This window comes from Anomaloglossus baeobatrachus, chromosome 1 (assembly GCF_048569485.1).
Source record: "Anomaloglossus baeobatrachus isolate aAnoBae1 chromosome 1, aAnoBae1.hap1, whole genome shotgun sequence".
Classification (NCBI taxonomy): domain Eukaryota; kingdom Metazoa; phylum Chordata; class Amphibia; order Anura; family Aromobatidae; genus Anomaloglossus; species Anomaloglossus baeobatrachus.
The window spans coordinates 722119648-722133716 of NC_134353.1; positions in this window are offsets into that span (position 1 = coordinate 722119648).

A 14069-nucleotide genomic window follows, 5' to 3' on the forward strand; every position below is an offset into this window, starting at 1 on the left:
ATCTTGGCTTCTTTTAAAAACAATGTAAGCAAGGGTTACTCCAAGCGGAGTCTCCCTTTTTTCCAAAAATTGGGCCACACAGACACCCACCCCATCAGTGGCAGCACTTGGGCCCTAGTTGCAAACAGGATGTTTTGATTTGCATCAAGCACATTCAAAAATACGCCATTCTTATCCGTCCACAGGATGACACCGGGGTAGGTAGCAAAGTATTTCCTGATCCCAGCTCTGTTCATCTTGGCTTCTTTTAAAAACACAGCAAGCAAGGGTTACTCCAAGCGGAGTCTCCCTTTTTTTCCCAAAATTGGGCCCCACACACCCACCCATTCAGTGGCAGCAGTTGTGCCCCAGTTGTACACTTCACAGCTACATTTGCATCAAGCACATTCAAAAATACGCCATTCTTATCCGTTCCCAAAATGACACCGGGGTAGGTAGCAAAGTCTTTCCTGATCCCAGCTCTGTTCATCTTGGCTTCTTTTAAAAACAATGTAAGCAAGGGTTACTCCAAGCGGAGTCTCCCTTTTTTCCAAAAATTGGGCCACACAGACACCCACCCCATCAGTGGCAGCACTTGGGCCCTAGTTGAAAACAGGATGTTTTGATTTGCATCAAGCACATTCAAAAATACGCCATTCTTATCCGTCCCCAGGATGACACCGGGGTAGGTAGCAAAGTCTTTCCTGATCCCAGCTCTGTTCATCTTGGCTTCTTTTAAAAACACAGCAAGCAAGGGTTACTCCAAGCGGAGTCTCCCTTTTTTTCCAAAAATTGGGCCACACAGACACCCACCCCATCAGTGGCAGCACTTGGGCCCTAGTTGAAAACAGGATGTTTTGATTTGCATCAAGCACATTCAAAAATACGCCATTCTTATCCGTCCCCAGGATGACACCGGGGTAGGTAGCAAAGTATTTCCTGATCCCAGCTCTGTTCATCTTGGCTTCTTTTAAAAACACATCAAGCAAGGGTTACTCCAAGCGGAGTCTCCCTTTTTTTCCCAAAATTGGGCCCCACACACCCACCCATTCAGTGGCAGCAGTTGTGCCCCAGTTGTACACTTCACAGCTAGATTTGCATCAAGCACATTCCAAAATACGCCATTCTTATCCGTCCCCAGGATGACACCGGGGTAGGTAGATAAAGTCTTTCCTGATCCCAGCTATGTTCATCTTGGCTTCTTTTAAAAACACATCAAGCAAGGGTTACTCCAAGCGGAGTCTCCCTTTTTTTCCAAAAATTGGGCCCCACACACCCACCCATTCAGTGGCAGCAGTTGTGCCCCAGTTGTACACTTCACAGCTAGATTTGCATCAAGCACATTCCAAAATACGCCATTCTTATCCATCCCCAGGATGACACCGGGGTAGGTAGCAAAGTCTTTGCTGACCCATGACTTGTTCATCTTGGCTTCTTTTAAAAACAATGTAAGCAAGGGTTACTCCAAGCGGAGTCTCCCTTTTTTCCAAAAATTGGGCCACACAGACACCCACCCCATCAGTGGCAGCACTTGGGCCCTAGTTGCAAACAGGATGTTTTGATTTGCATCAAGCACATTCAAAAATACGCCATTCTTATCCGTCCACAGGATGACACCGGGGTAGGTAGCAAAGTATTTCCTGATCCCAGCTCTGTTCATCTTGGCTTCTTTTAAAAACACAGCAAGCAAGGGTTACTCCAAGCGGAGTCTCCCTTTTTTCCAAAAATTGGGCCACACAGACACCCACCCCATCAGTGGCAGCACTTGGGCCCTAGTTGAAAACAGGATGTTTTGATTTGCATCAAGCACATTCAAAAATACGCCATTCTTATCCGTTCCCAAAATGCCACCGGGGTAGGTAGCAAAGTCTTTCCTGATACCAGCTCTGTTCATCTTGGCTTCTTTTAAAAACACATCAAGCAAGGGTTACTCCAAGCGGAGTCTCCCTTTTTTCCAAAAATTGGGCCACACAGACACCCACCCCATCAGTGGCAGCACTTGGGCCCTAGTTGAAAACAGGATGTTTTGATTTGCATCAAGCACATTCCAAAATACGCCATTCTTATCCGTCCCCAGGATGACACCGGGGTAGGTAGCAAAGTATTTCCTGATCCCAGCTCTGTTCATCTTGTCTTCTTTTAAAAACAATGCAAGCAAGGGTTACTCCAAGCGGAGTCTCCCTTTTTTCCAAAAATTGGGCCACACAGACACCCACCCCATCAGTGGCAGCACTTGGGCCCTAGTTGCAAACAGGATGTTTTGATTTGCATCAAGCACATTCAAAAATACGCCATTCTTATCCGTCCCCAGGATGACACCGGGGTAGGTAGCAAAGTCTTTCCTGATCCCAGCTCTGTTCATCTTGGCTTCTTTTAAAAACACAGCAAGCAAGGGTTACTCCAAGCGGAGTCTCCCTTTTTTTCCCAAAATTGGGCCCCACACACCCACCCATTCAGTGGCAGCAGTTGTGCCCCAGTTGTACACTTCACAGCTACATTTGCATCAAGCACATTCAAAAATACGCCATTCTTATCCGTTCCCAAAATGACACCGGGGTAGGTAGCAAAGTCTTTCCTGATACCAGCTCTGTTCATCTTGGCTTCTTTTAAAAACAATGTAAGCAAGGGTTACTCCAAGCGGAGTCTCCCTTTTTTCCAAAAATTGGGCCACACAGACACCCACCCCATCAGTGGCAGCACTTGGGCCCTAGTTGCAAACAGGATGTTTTGATTTGCATCAAGCACATTCCAAATCCACAAGCATTTACTCTCCCCAGGATGACACAGGGGTAGTAAATTCCTTCTGGATCCATGACTTGTTCATTTTGATGAACGTCAGTCTGTCCACATTGTCACTGGACAGACGCGTGCGCTTATCTGTCAGCACACACCCAGCAGCACTGAATACACGTTCAGAGACAACGCTGGCAGCTGGACACGACAAAATCTCCAAGGCGTAACTGGAGAGCTCTGGCCATTTTTCTATGTTTGAAGCCCAAAAGGAGCAAGGCTCCAGTTGCACAGTCATGGCATCGATGTTCATTTGGAGATACTCCTGTATCATCCTCTCCAGCCGTTGAGTATGTGTCAGACTTGTTGTCTCTGGTGGCCTTGCAAAAGAGGGTCTAAAAAAATTATGAAAAGATTCCATAAAATTGCTGTTACCGGCACCAGATACGGTCCTACTGGTACGGGTAGACTGGTGAAGATGACGAGACCGTCCCATGTTTGTCAAGTTACAACTGGGAGATTCCCTCCCTGCACCTGCACGGTTGTTTGGTGGAAAAGCCGAGCTAAGATCGAGTAACAGCTTCTGCTGATACTCCTGCATACGTGCGTCCCTTTCTATGGCTGGAATTATGTCACAAAATTTGGACTTGTACCGGGGATCTAATAGTGTGGCAATCCAGTAGTCATCATCACTTCTAATTTTGACAATACGACTGTCATGTTGGAGGTAGTGCAACAAGAAGGCACTCATGTGTCTTGCGCAGCCATGCGGACCAAGTCCACGCTGTGTTTGTGGCATAGAGGTGCTACCCGTTCTTTCTTCCTCTGACATCTCCCCCCAACCTCTTTCAACTGAAATTTGACCAAGGTCTCCCTCATCCGCTGAGTCTTCCATGTCCATGGACAGTTCGTCCTCCATTTCTTCATGTTCTCCTGCACCTTGCTCAACATTTCGCCTGCTACTATGCGCCCTTGTCGATCCCTGTTATCCATGGTCCCATGCCTGCTGCGTTGGTGATGATGAACGTCTGGACCTTGGTGATGTTGTTGTCCCTTGCGCATATGAATCCTCCTGTAGTTCCTCCCCTTCATGTTGTCCCACCCCCTGACTCCGAATAGTGTTTAGCGTGTGCTCCAGCATGTAAATGACTGGAATCGTCATGCTGATAATGGCATTGTCAGAGCTAAACATATTCGTCGCCATGTCGAAACTGTGCAGAAGGGTGCATAGGTCCTTGATCTGAGACCACTCCATCAGGGTGATCTGCCCCACCTCTGCATCTCGTTGGCCCAGGCTATACGTCATGACGTATTGCACCAGGGCTCTGCGGTGCTGCCACAGTCGCTGTAACATGTGGAGAGTTGAATTCCAGCGTGTCGCCACATCGCATTTCAGGCGATGAACCGGCAGGCCGAAAGACTTCTGGAGCGATGCAAGTCGCTCAGCTGCGGCGCTTGAACGCCGGAAGTGAGCAGACAGTTTTCGTGCCCTGTTCAGAAGGCCATCTAGGCCGGGATAGTGTGTTAAAAATTGCTGCACGACAAGGTTCAACACGTGAGCCATACAAGGTACGTGTGTCACCTTGCCCAGGCGAAGGGCCGCACCCAGGTTTGCAGCATTGTCGCACACGGCCTTACCAGGCTGCAGGTTGAGTGGAGACAACCATTTATTAAACTCGGACCGCAGAGTTGACCACAACTCCTCAGCTGTGTGACTCTTATTCCCAAGACATGTCAAGCTAAAGACCGCCTGATGCCGTTGCGCTCTGCTGCCAGCATAGTAATGAGGGGTGCGTGATTCCTTCTGCGCAGTGAGAACGCTGGTGGCCTGACCAGGCAGGCTTGGGGCGGAGGTGGAGGACCCAGATGAGGTGGAGGATGCAGAAGCTGTGGCGGAACTTGGACAGACAGAGGATTGACACACAAGTCGTGGGGACGGCAAGACTTGTGCAGCAGACCCTTCACCATCTATCACCATAGTTACCCAGTGCCCAGTCAGCGACATGTAACGTCCCTGTCCATGCTTACTGGTCCAAGTATCGGTGGTGAAATGCACCCGTTGACACACAGAGTTTCTCAAGGAAGCGGTGATGTTGTGTGCGACATGCTGGTGTAGCGCGGGCACACCTTTCTTAGAGAAGTAGTGGCGACTAGGCATCTGGTACTGGGGCACAGCGACAGACATAAGCTCTCTAAAATCATGTGTGTCCACTAGGCGGAAAGGCAGCATTTCGGTAGCCAACAGCTTACAGAGGGATAGAGTCAACCTCTTAGCTGTCATGGGTCGGAGGAAGTGGCCTTTTATTTGACCACATCTGAGGGACAGAGATCTGGCTGCTGTCTGTAGAGGGTGTTGAGTAGGGTGTCCCTGGAAAAATGCAGGTTTGTGAGGAAAGTTCAGGCGGAGACATGATGTTGCCTTCATCCAACGTTGGTGCTATCGATGTCTGAGAGAGCTGTACACACTCACTTGTTTCCCCTTCCAAACCAACTGACGACCTTACAAGCAAACTGCCTGTTGCGGTTACAGTGGTGGAAGTGTTGCGTGGAAAAACAGGTGTGACAGCTGTCCCCACAGTCCTAGAAGATGAAGAGCGCGCGGATGCACTGGAAGGGGCGGGCGGTGGATGGTTCGCTCTGCTAGCCGGCATTGCAGCACGGTGAGCTTCCCACCGGGACTTATGATATTTATTCATGTGACGATTCATGGAAGAAGTTGTCAAACTGCTGAGGTTTTGACCTCTACTAACAGAATCATGACAAATGTTACATATCAGATGAGTTGGGCGATCTTTTTCGATGTGAAAAAAGGCCCAGGCTAGGCAAGGCTTAGAGGCCATGCGACCTGTTGATCCACCCCGAATAATGCTCATAGGCAGAGTGGTGGCTGAGGATGCAGTTGTAGACGTGCTACCAGTGCTCCGACTCTGTCCAGGAAGGCGCAAGGTAACTTCGTCGTCGGTTGCATCCTCCTCCACCGCCTCTGTTGACTTCCTCGAGTGCCTGACTGGGGGTTGACAGTAGGTGGGATCTAGAACGTCATCATCAATTGTTGTGTTTGCACTCCCCTCCCCCTCAGACCGAGCCTCTTCTTGCCCTGACCGAATATTTAAGTTGTCATCCCAATCGGGTATCTGAGTCTCATCTTCATCAGTATGTTCCTCATTGTCTATAACCACAGGTGTTACAGTTTGTGACAAAGGGTCAACATTATGCTCAGAAACTTGGTCCTCACGGCCTGAATCTGAGTCACAAAGGTTCTGGGCATCACTGCAGACCATTTCCTGTTCTGTACTCACTGTAGCTTGGGAGCAGACCTCTGATTCCCAGGCTATAGTGTGACTGAACAGCTCTGCAGACTCAGCCATCTCAGTTCCACCATACTGTGCAGGGCTGATGGAGACTTCAGAGCTGGGAGAAATCAAGTGTGATTGGGATGACAACTCAGAGGAATGGTGTTTTTTGGATGCGGTACTTGAAGTGGCTGAGAGGGCACTTGTTGGACCACTTGAGATCCATTCAAGCATTTTCCTTTTTTGCCCATCATCTACCTTTGTTCCTCTTGTTCGTGTCCGTAATAAAGGGAGCACATCGGATTGTCCACAATAAGTAGTAGACATCTTACTTTTGCTAGTAGATGGTCTATCTTCAGCAGATGATAATGGAGCTTTGCCACCTTCCCCACTGACAAAACCTTTTTTGCCTTTTCCACCACGCCTCTTCCCCTTTCCACCAGCATCTGTCATTTTGCCACTCATGTTGATTGCGACAAGATTGTGGACTGAAAATGTGGTAGTAAAAATTGAGAGGTGGTGAAGATTGCAGTGGTGGTCTAGCTTTATTAACAGCAGAATAATAAAGAATAAATATCCCTGACAATGTAACTTAGTTATAATGAGTTGGAGTGTGCAACGCAGGCAGACGTGCTGCAAATGTCTTTGCACTAGTGGGACTATAGCAAAGTCCAATAGCCACGTATAGGATGCCACTAGGTACACTGAGTGTGTGCTAGTATAATGGCTTAGTTATAATTAGTTGGAGTGTGCAACGCAGGCAGACGTGCTGCAAATGTCTTGGCACTAGTGGGACTATAGCAAAGTCCAATAGCCACGTATAGGATGCCACCAGGTACACTGAGTGTGTGCTAGTATAATGGCTTAGTTATAATTAGTTGGAGTGTGCAACGCAGGCAGACGTGCTGCAAATGTCTTGGCACTAGTGGGACTATAGCAAAGTCCAATAGCCACGTATAGGATGCCACTAGGTACACTGAGTGTTTGCTAGTATAATGGCTTAGTTATAATTAGTTGGAGTGTGCAACGCAGGCAGATGCGCTCTGCAAATGTCTTGGCACTAGTGGGACTATAGCAAAGTCCAATAGCCACGTATAGGATGCCACTAGGTACACTGAGTGTGTGCTAGTATAATGGCTTAGTTATAATTAGTTGGAGTGTGCAACGCAGGCAGACGTGCTGCAAATGTCTTGGCACTAGTGGGACTATAGCAAAGTCCAATAGCCACGTATAGGATGCCACTAGGTACACTGAGTGTTTGCTAGTATAATGGCTTAGTTATAATTAGTTGGAGTGTGCAACGCAGGCAGACGTGCTGCAAATGTCTTGGCACTAGTGGGACTATAGCAAAGTCCAATAGCCACGTATAGGATGCCACTAGGTACACTGAGTGTGTGCTAGTATAATGGCTTAGTTATAATTAGTTGGAGTGTGCAACGCAGGCAGACGTGCTGCAAATGTCTTGGCACTAGTGGGACTATAGCAAAGTCCAATAGCCACGTATAGGATGCCACTAGGTACACTGAGTGTGTGCTAGTATAATGGCTTAGTTATAATTAGTTGGAGTGTGCAACGCAGGCAGATGCGCTCTGCAAATGTCTTGGCACTAGTGGGACTATAGCAAAGTCCAATAGCCACGTATAGGATGCCACTAGGTACACTGAGTGTGTGCTAGTATAATGGCTTAGTTATAATTAGTTGGAGTGTGCAACGCAGGCAGACGTGCTGCAAATGTCTTGGCACTAGTGGGACTATAGCAAAGTCCAATAGCCACGTATAGGATGCCACTAGGTACACTGAGTGTTTGCTAGTATAATGGCTTAGTTATAATTAGTTGGAGTGTGCAACGCAGGCAGACGTGCTGCAAATGTCTTGGCACTAGTGGGACTATAGCAAAGTCCAATAGCCACGTATAGGATGCCACTAGGTACACTGAGTGTTTGCTAGTATAATGGCTTAGTTATAATTAGTTGGAGTGTGCAACGCAGGCAGACGTGCTGCAAATGTCTTTGCACTAGTGGGACTATAGCAAAGTCCAATAGCCACGTATAGGATGCCACTAGGTACACTGAGTGTGTGCTAGTATAATGGCTTAGTTATAATTAGTTGGAGTGTGCAACGCAGGCAGATGCGCTCTGCAAATGTCTTCGCACTAGTGGGACTATAGCAAAGTCCAATAGCCACGTATAGGATGCCACTAGGTACACTGAGTGTGTGCTAGTATAATGGCTTAGTTATAATTAGTTGGAGTGTGCAACGCAGGCAGATGCGCTCTGCAAATGTCTTGGCACTAGTGGGACTAAAGCAAAGTCCAATAGCCACGTATAGGATGCCACTAGGTACACTGAGTGTGTGCTAGTATAATGGCTTAGTTATAATTAGTTGGAGTGTGCAACGCAGGCAGACGTGCTGCAAATGTCTTTGCACTAGTGGGACTATAGCAAAGTCCAATAGCCACGTATAGGATGCCACTAGGTACACTGAGTGTGTGCTAGTATAATGGCTTAGTTATAATTAGTTGGAGTGTGCAACGCAGGCAGATGCGCTCTGCAAATGTCTTGGCACTAGTGGGACTATAGCAAAGTCCAATAGCCACGTATAGGATGCCACTAGGTACACTGAGTGTGTGCTAGTATAATGGCTTAGTTATAATTAGTTGGAGTGTGCAACGCAGGCAGACGTGCTGCAAATGTCTTGGCACTAGTGGGACTATAGCAAAGTCCAATAGCCACGTATAGGATGCCACTAGGTACACTGAGTGTTTGCTAGTATAATGGCTTAGTTATAATTAGTTGGAGTGTGCAACGCAGGCAGACGTGCTGCAAATGTCTTTGCACTAGTGGGACTATAGCAAAGTCCAATAGCCACGTATAGGATGCCACTAGGTACACTGAGTGTGTGCTAGTATAATGGCTTAGTTATAATTAGTTGGAGTGTGCAACGCAGGCAGATGCGCTCTGCAAATGTCTTGGCACTAGTGGGACTAAAGCAAAGTCCAATAGCCACGTATAGGATGCCACTAGGTACACTGAGTGTGTGCTAGTATAATGGCTTAGTTATAATTAGTTGGAGTGTGCAACGCAGGCAGACGTGCTGCAAATGTCTTTGCACTAGTGGGACTATAGCAAAGTCCAATAGCCACGTATAGGATGCCACTAGGTACACTGAGTGTGTGCTAGTATAATGGCTTAGTTATAATTAGTTGGAGTGTGCAACGCAGGCAGATGCGCTCTGCAAATGTCTTGGCACTAGTGGGACTATAGCAAAGTCCAATAGCCACGTATAGGATGCCACTAGGTACACTGAGTGTGTGCTAGTATAATGGCTTAGTTATAATTAGTTGGAGTGTGCAACGCAGGCAGACGTGCTGCAAATGTCTTGGCACTAGTGGGACTATAGCAAAGTCCAATAGCCACATATAGGATGCCACTAGGTACACTGAGTGTTTGCTAGTATAATGGCTTAGTTATAATTAGTTGGAGTGTGCAACGCAGGCAGACGTGCTGCAAATGTCTTGGCACTAGTGGGACTATAGCAAAGTCCAATAGCCACGTATAGGATGCCACTAGGTACACTGAGTGTTTGCTAGTATAATGGCTTAGTTATAATTAGTTGGAGTGTGCAACGCAGGCAGACGTGCTGCAAATGTCTTTGCACTAGTGGGACTATAGCAAAGTCCAATAGCCACGTATAGGATGCCACTAGGTACACTGAGTGTGTGCTAGTATAATGGCTTAGTTATAATTAGTTGGAGTGTGCAACGCAGGCAGACGTGCTGCAAATGTCTTGGCACTAGTGGGACTATAGCAAAGTCCAATAGCCACGTATAGGATGCCACTAGGTACACTGAGTGTTTGCTAGTATAATGGCTTAGTTATAATTAGTTGGAGTGTGCAACGCAGGCAGACGTGCTGCAAATGTCTTGGCACTAGTGGGACTATAGCAAAGTCCAATAGCCACGTATAGGATGCCACTAGGTACACTGAGTGTGTGCTAGTATAATGGCTTAGTTATAATTAGTTGGAGTGTGCAACGCAGGCAGATGCGCTCTGCAAATGTCTTGGCACTAGTGGGACTAAAGCAAAGTCCAATAGCCACGTATAGGATGCCACTAGGTACACTGAGTGTGTGCTAGTATAATTGCTTAGTTATAATTAGTTGGAGTGTGCAACGCAGGCAGACGTGCTGCAAATGTCTTTGCACTAGTGGGACTATAGCAAAGTCCAATAGCCACGTATAGGATGCCACTAGGTACACTGAGTGTGTGCTAGTATAATGGCTTAGTTATAATTAGTTGGAGTGTGCAACGCAGGCAGATGCGCTCTGCAAATGTCTTGGCACTAGTGGGACTATAGCAAAGTCCAATAGCCACGTATAGGATGCCACTAGGTACACTGAGTGTGTGCTAGTATAATGGCTTAGTTATAATTAGTTGGAGTGTGCAACGCAGGCAGACGTGCTGCAAATGTCTTGGCACTAGTGGGACTATAGCAAAGTCCAATAGCCACGTATAGGATGCCACTAGGTACACTGAGTGTTTGCTAGTATAATGGCTTAGTTATAATTAGTTGGAGTGTGCAACGCAGGCAGACGTGCTGCAAATGTCTTGGCACTAGTGGGACTATAGCAAAGTCCAATAGCCACGTATAGGATGCCACTAGGTACACTGAGTGTGTGCTAGTATAATGGCTTAGTTATAATTAGTTGGAGTGTGCAACGCAGGCAGACGTGTTGCAAATGTCTTGGCACTAGTGGGACTATAGCAAAGTCCAATAGCCACGTATAGGATGCCACTAGGTACACTGAGTGTGTGCTAGTATAATGGCTTAGTTATAATTAGTTGGAGTGTGCAACGCAGGCAGACGTGCTGCAAATGTCTTGGCACTAGTGGGACTATAGCAAAGTCCAATAGCCACGTATAGGATGCCACTAGGTACACTGAGTGTGTGCTAGTATAATGGCTTAGTTATAATTAGTTGGAGTGTGCAACGCAGGCAGACGTGCTGCAAATGTCTTGGCACTAGTGGGACTATAGCAAAGTCCAATAGCCACGTATAGGATGCCACTAGGTACACTGAGTGTGTGCTAGTATAATGGCTTAGTTATAATTAGTTGGAGTGTGCAACGCAGGCAGACGTGCTGCAAATGTCTTGGCACTAGTGGGACTATAGCAAAGTCCAATAGCCACGTATAGGATGCCACTAGGTACACTGAGTGTTTGCTAGTAAAATTGCTTAGTTTAAAAAAGTTGTAGTGTGCAATGCAGGCAGACGTGCTCTGCAAATGTCTTTGCACTAGTGGGACTATAGCAAAGTCCAATAGCCACGTATAGGATGCCACTAGGTACACTGAGTGTTTGCTAGTAAAATTGCTTAGTTTAAAAAAGTTGTAGTGTGCAATGCAGGCAGACGTGCTCTGCAAATGTCTTTGCACTAGTGGGACTATAGCAAAGTCCAATAGCCACGTATAGGATGCCACTAGGTACACTGAGTGTTTGCTAGTATAATGGCTTACTTAGAATGAGTTGGAGTGTGCAGAGGACAAGAGGGTACAGTGGCAGGATTGTGGTGCTCTGGGTAGAGGAATGGAAGCCTGCCTTTCTAATCCCTCCTAATGGTGAAATGCAGGGAGGAAATCCCTGACCTGGGCTACACAGACGCTGTTGCTGTTTGCAGGACCTGTCACTTATGGCTCTCTGACCCTGCCGCTTTGAGCCCTTAAAAGGACTGCTATAATGTGCTCTCCCTAAGCTGTCTAACGCTGTGTATGCAGCGCATACAGCTGTATCAGCGATAGGACTCAGGAGGACGGAGCTGCGACACTGATGTCTGACACCAAAGACGCAGAAGGCAGATAATGGCGTTCGTGAAGAAAATGTCCGGTTTTATAATGCAGGGACATGTGACATGCAGATCCTATCACACATGCCGTTGCTTCTCTGGCTCAAAGTCCACTTAGGTGTGTGTGTGTCTGTGATTGGCTGACATGCTGGCCCGCCCCACAAGACGCGCGCGCTTAGGGATGGAAGTCAAGAAAAAAAAAAAAAAAAATGGCGATCGCCATTATAGAAACAGCAGTGATCTGAAGGCGCTGTTCACGCACACTATACACTGAAATGTGATAATAGTTTGATTCACAGAGTGACTTACACTATTACAGCAGAAACCAAGCTATGATTTAGCTGTTTTTTGGCTGCTAGAACCGTTCTCGAACGTTTCTAGAACTATCGAGCTTTTGCAAAAAGCTCGAGTTCTAGTTCGATCTAGAACATGCCCCAAAATCACTCGAGCCGCGAACTGGAGAACCACGAACCACGAACCGCGCTCAACTCTAGTAATCACATAGTCATTCCACTCATGCGATTTTCATACTTATGGCACCTTGTCATTTAGCTGTTCTCTCTTCTTTCAATGAAACAGGGGCTGTAGTTTTCCACTGAACATTGAAACATTTAGGAAGCACATGACTGCAAGTGTGCATAATGCACATGAATGAGCGGTCACATGATGACTACTCAAGCTGCATGCTGGGGAATGTGTGGGTGGGGAGGGGCAGAAAACTGAATTTTTGCCCCAAGAGCTGGAAAACCTATATCCACCTCTGCTCCATACATAACCTCCACCCTAATGACTGTCTACACTAATGAGTAGAATGGTGAAGTTAATGATAACAACCTAATATTTTCAAACTATTAAGTGGTTATTTTTTACTTCCTTACACCAGTACTTTTGTAGTCTTGATTTTTTTTTCTACCAATAGTGTAATACAATATATACTCCTTTAGTTGCAAGAGATGTTAACGTTTGATGTGACATTGCAGTTGGGTAGTGAGTAAACTGCAACTATAGAGAGAAATTTTAAAAGGGAGTGAGGTTCCTCTGCATACTTCCAAATCCTGCAGTATATCTGTCCTTAAGCCCCAGTATACATAGACCATCCAGCAGTATAAAGCTATTTTCAGACCCCTGTATACACAGCAAAATTAAGCAAGAATCTCAACCTGCAATGTATCACTACTTTTAGCCCCTTGAATAGATAGCTCCATTCTGCAGTATGTTATTACATACAGGCATCCCCTTTGTGCAGTTATCATTTTCTATTTGCCTTTTTATACACTTCTCCATCTTGCAGTAGATCACTCCTTTCAAACTGTGCATGCACAACCACATCCCGAAGTATATCACTTTTTTCAGACCCCTGCATACACATGCAGAAACACAAATGCAGAAAATTACATAGAAATAAGATATATATTAGCATGGAATGCAAGCAGATTCCACACTGAAATCCACATCTACATTTCAAAGTGTGAATATCTCTAAATCCTATAAAGACATGTGTGTTGCCCCTCTTCCCTTCATTATGTAGTAATGTCCCCCATCCTGTACTACTGTACCCCTATCCTGGGATACTTCCTGACAAATATGTCACCCATCCTGATATATATGTCACACATTCTGGTATATTTGTCCCCATCCTGGTATATGTCCCTATCATGGGCCCATCCTGGTATATGTCTCCATCATTGCCCCATCCTGGTATATATGTCCCCATCATGGCCACATTCTAGTATATATGTACCTATGATGGCCTCATCCTGGTATATATGTCCCCAACATGGCCCTATCCTGCTATATATTTCCCCATTATGGCCCATTTCTGGTACAGATGTGATAGCATAGCCCCTTCTTGGTATAGATGTCCCCATCATATCCTCTTGCTGGTATAGAGGCCCCCATTATAGTCCAATCCTGGTATAGATGTACCCATCATAGCACCTTCTTGGTATAGATATCCCTATCATAGCTCCATTTTGGTATAGATGTCCCCATCATGCCCCCATCCTGGTAGAGATGTGCCCCATCATAGCCCTTTCTGGTATAGATGTCCCCATCATACTACCTTCCTGGTATAGATGTCCCCATCAGAGCCTCTTCCTGGTATAGATGTCCCCATTATAGTCCCATTCTGGTTTAGATGTCCCCATCATAGCCCCATCCTAGTATATGTCCCCCATCATGTTTTATGTCCCCCATCATGTTTTATGTTCCCCATTCTGTTTCATGT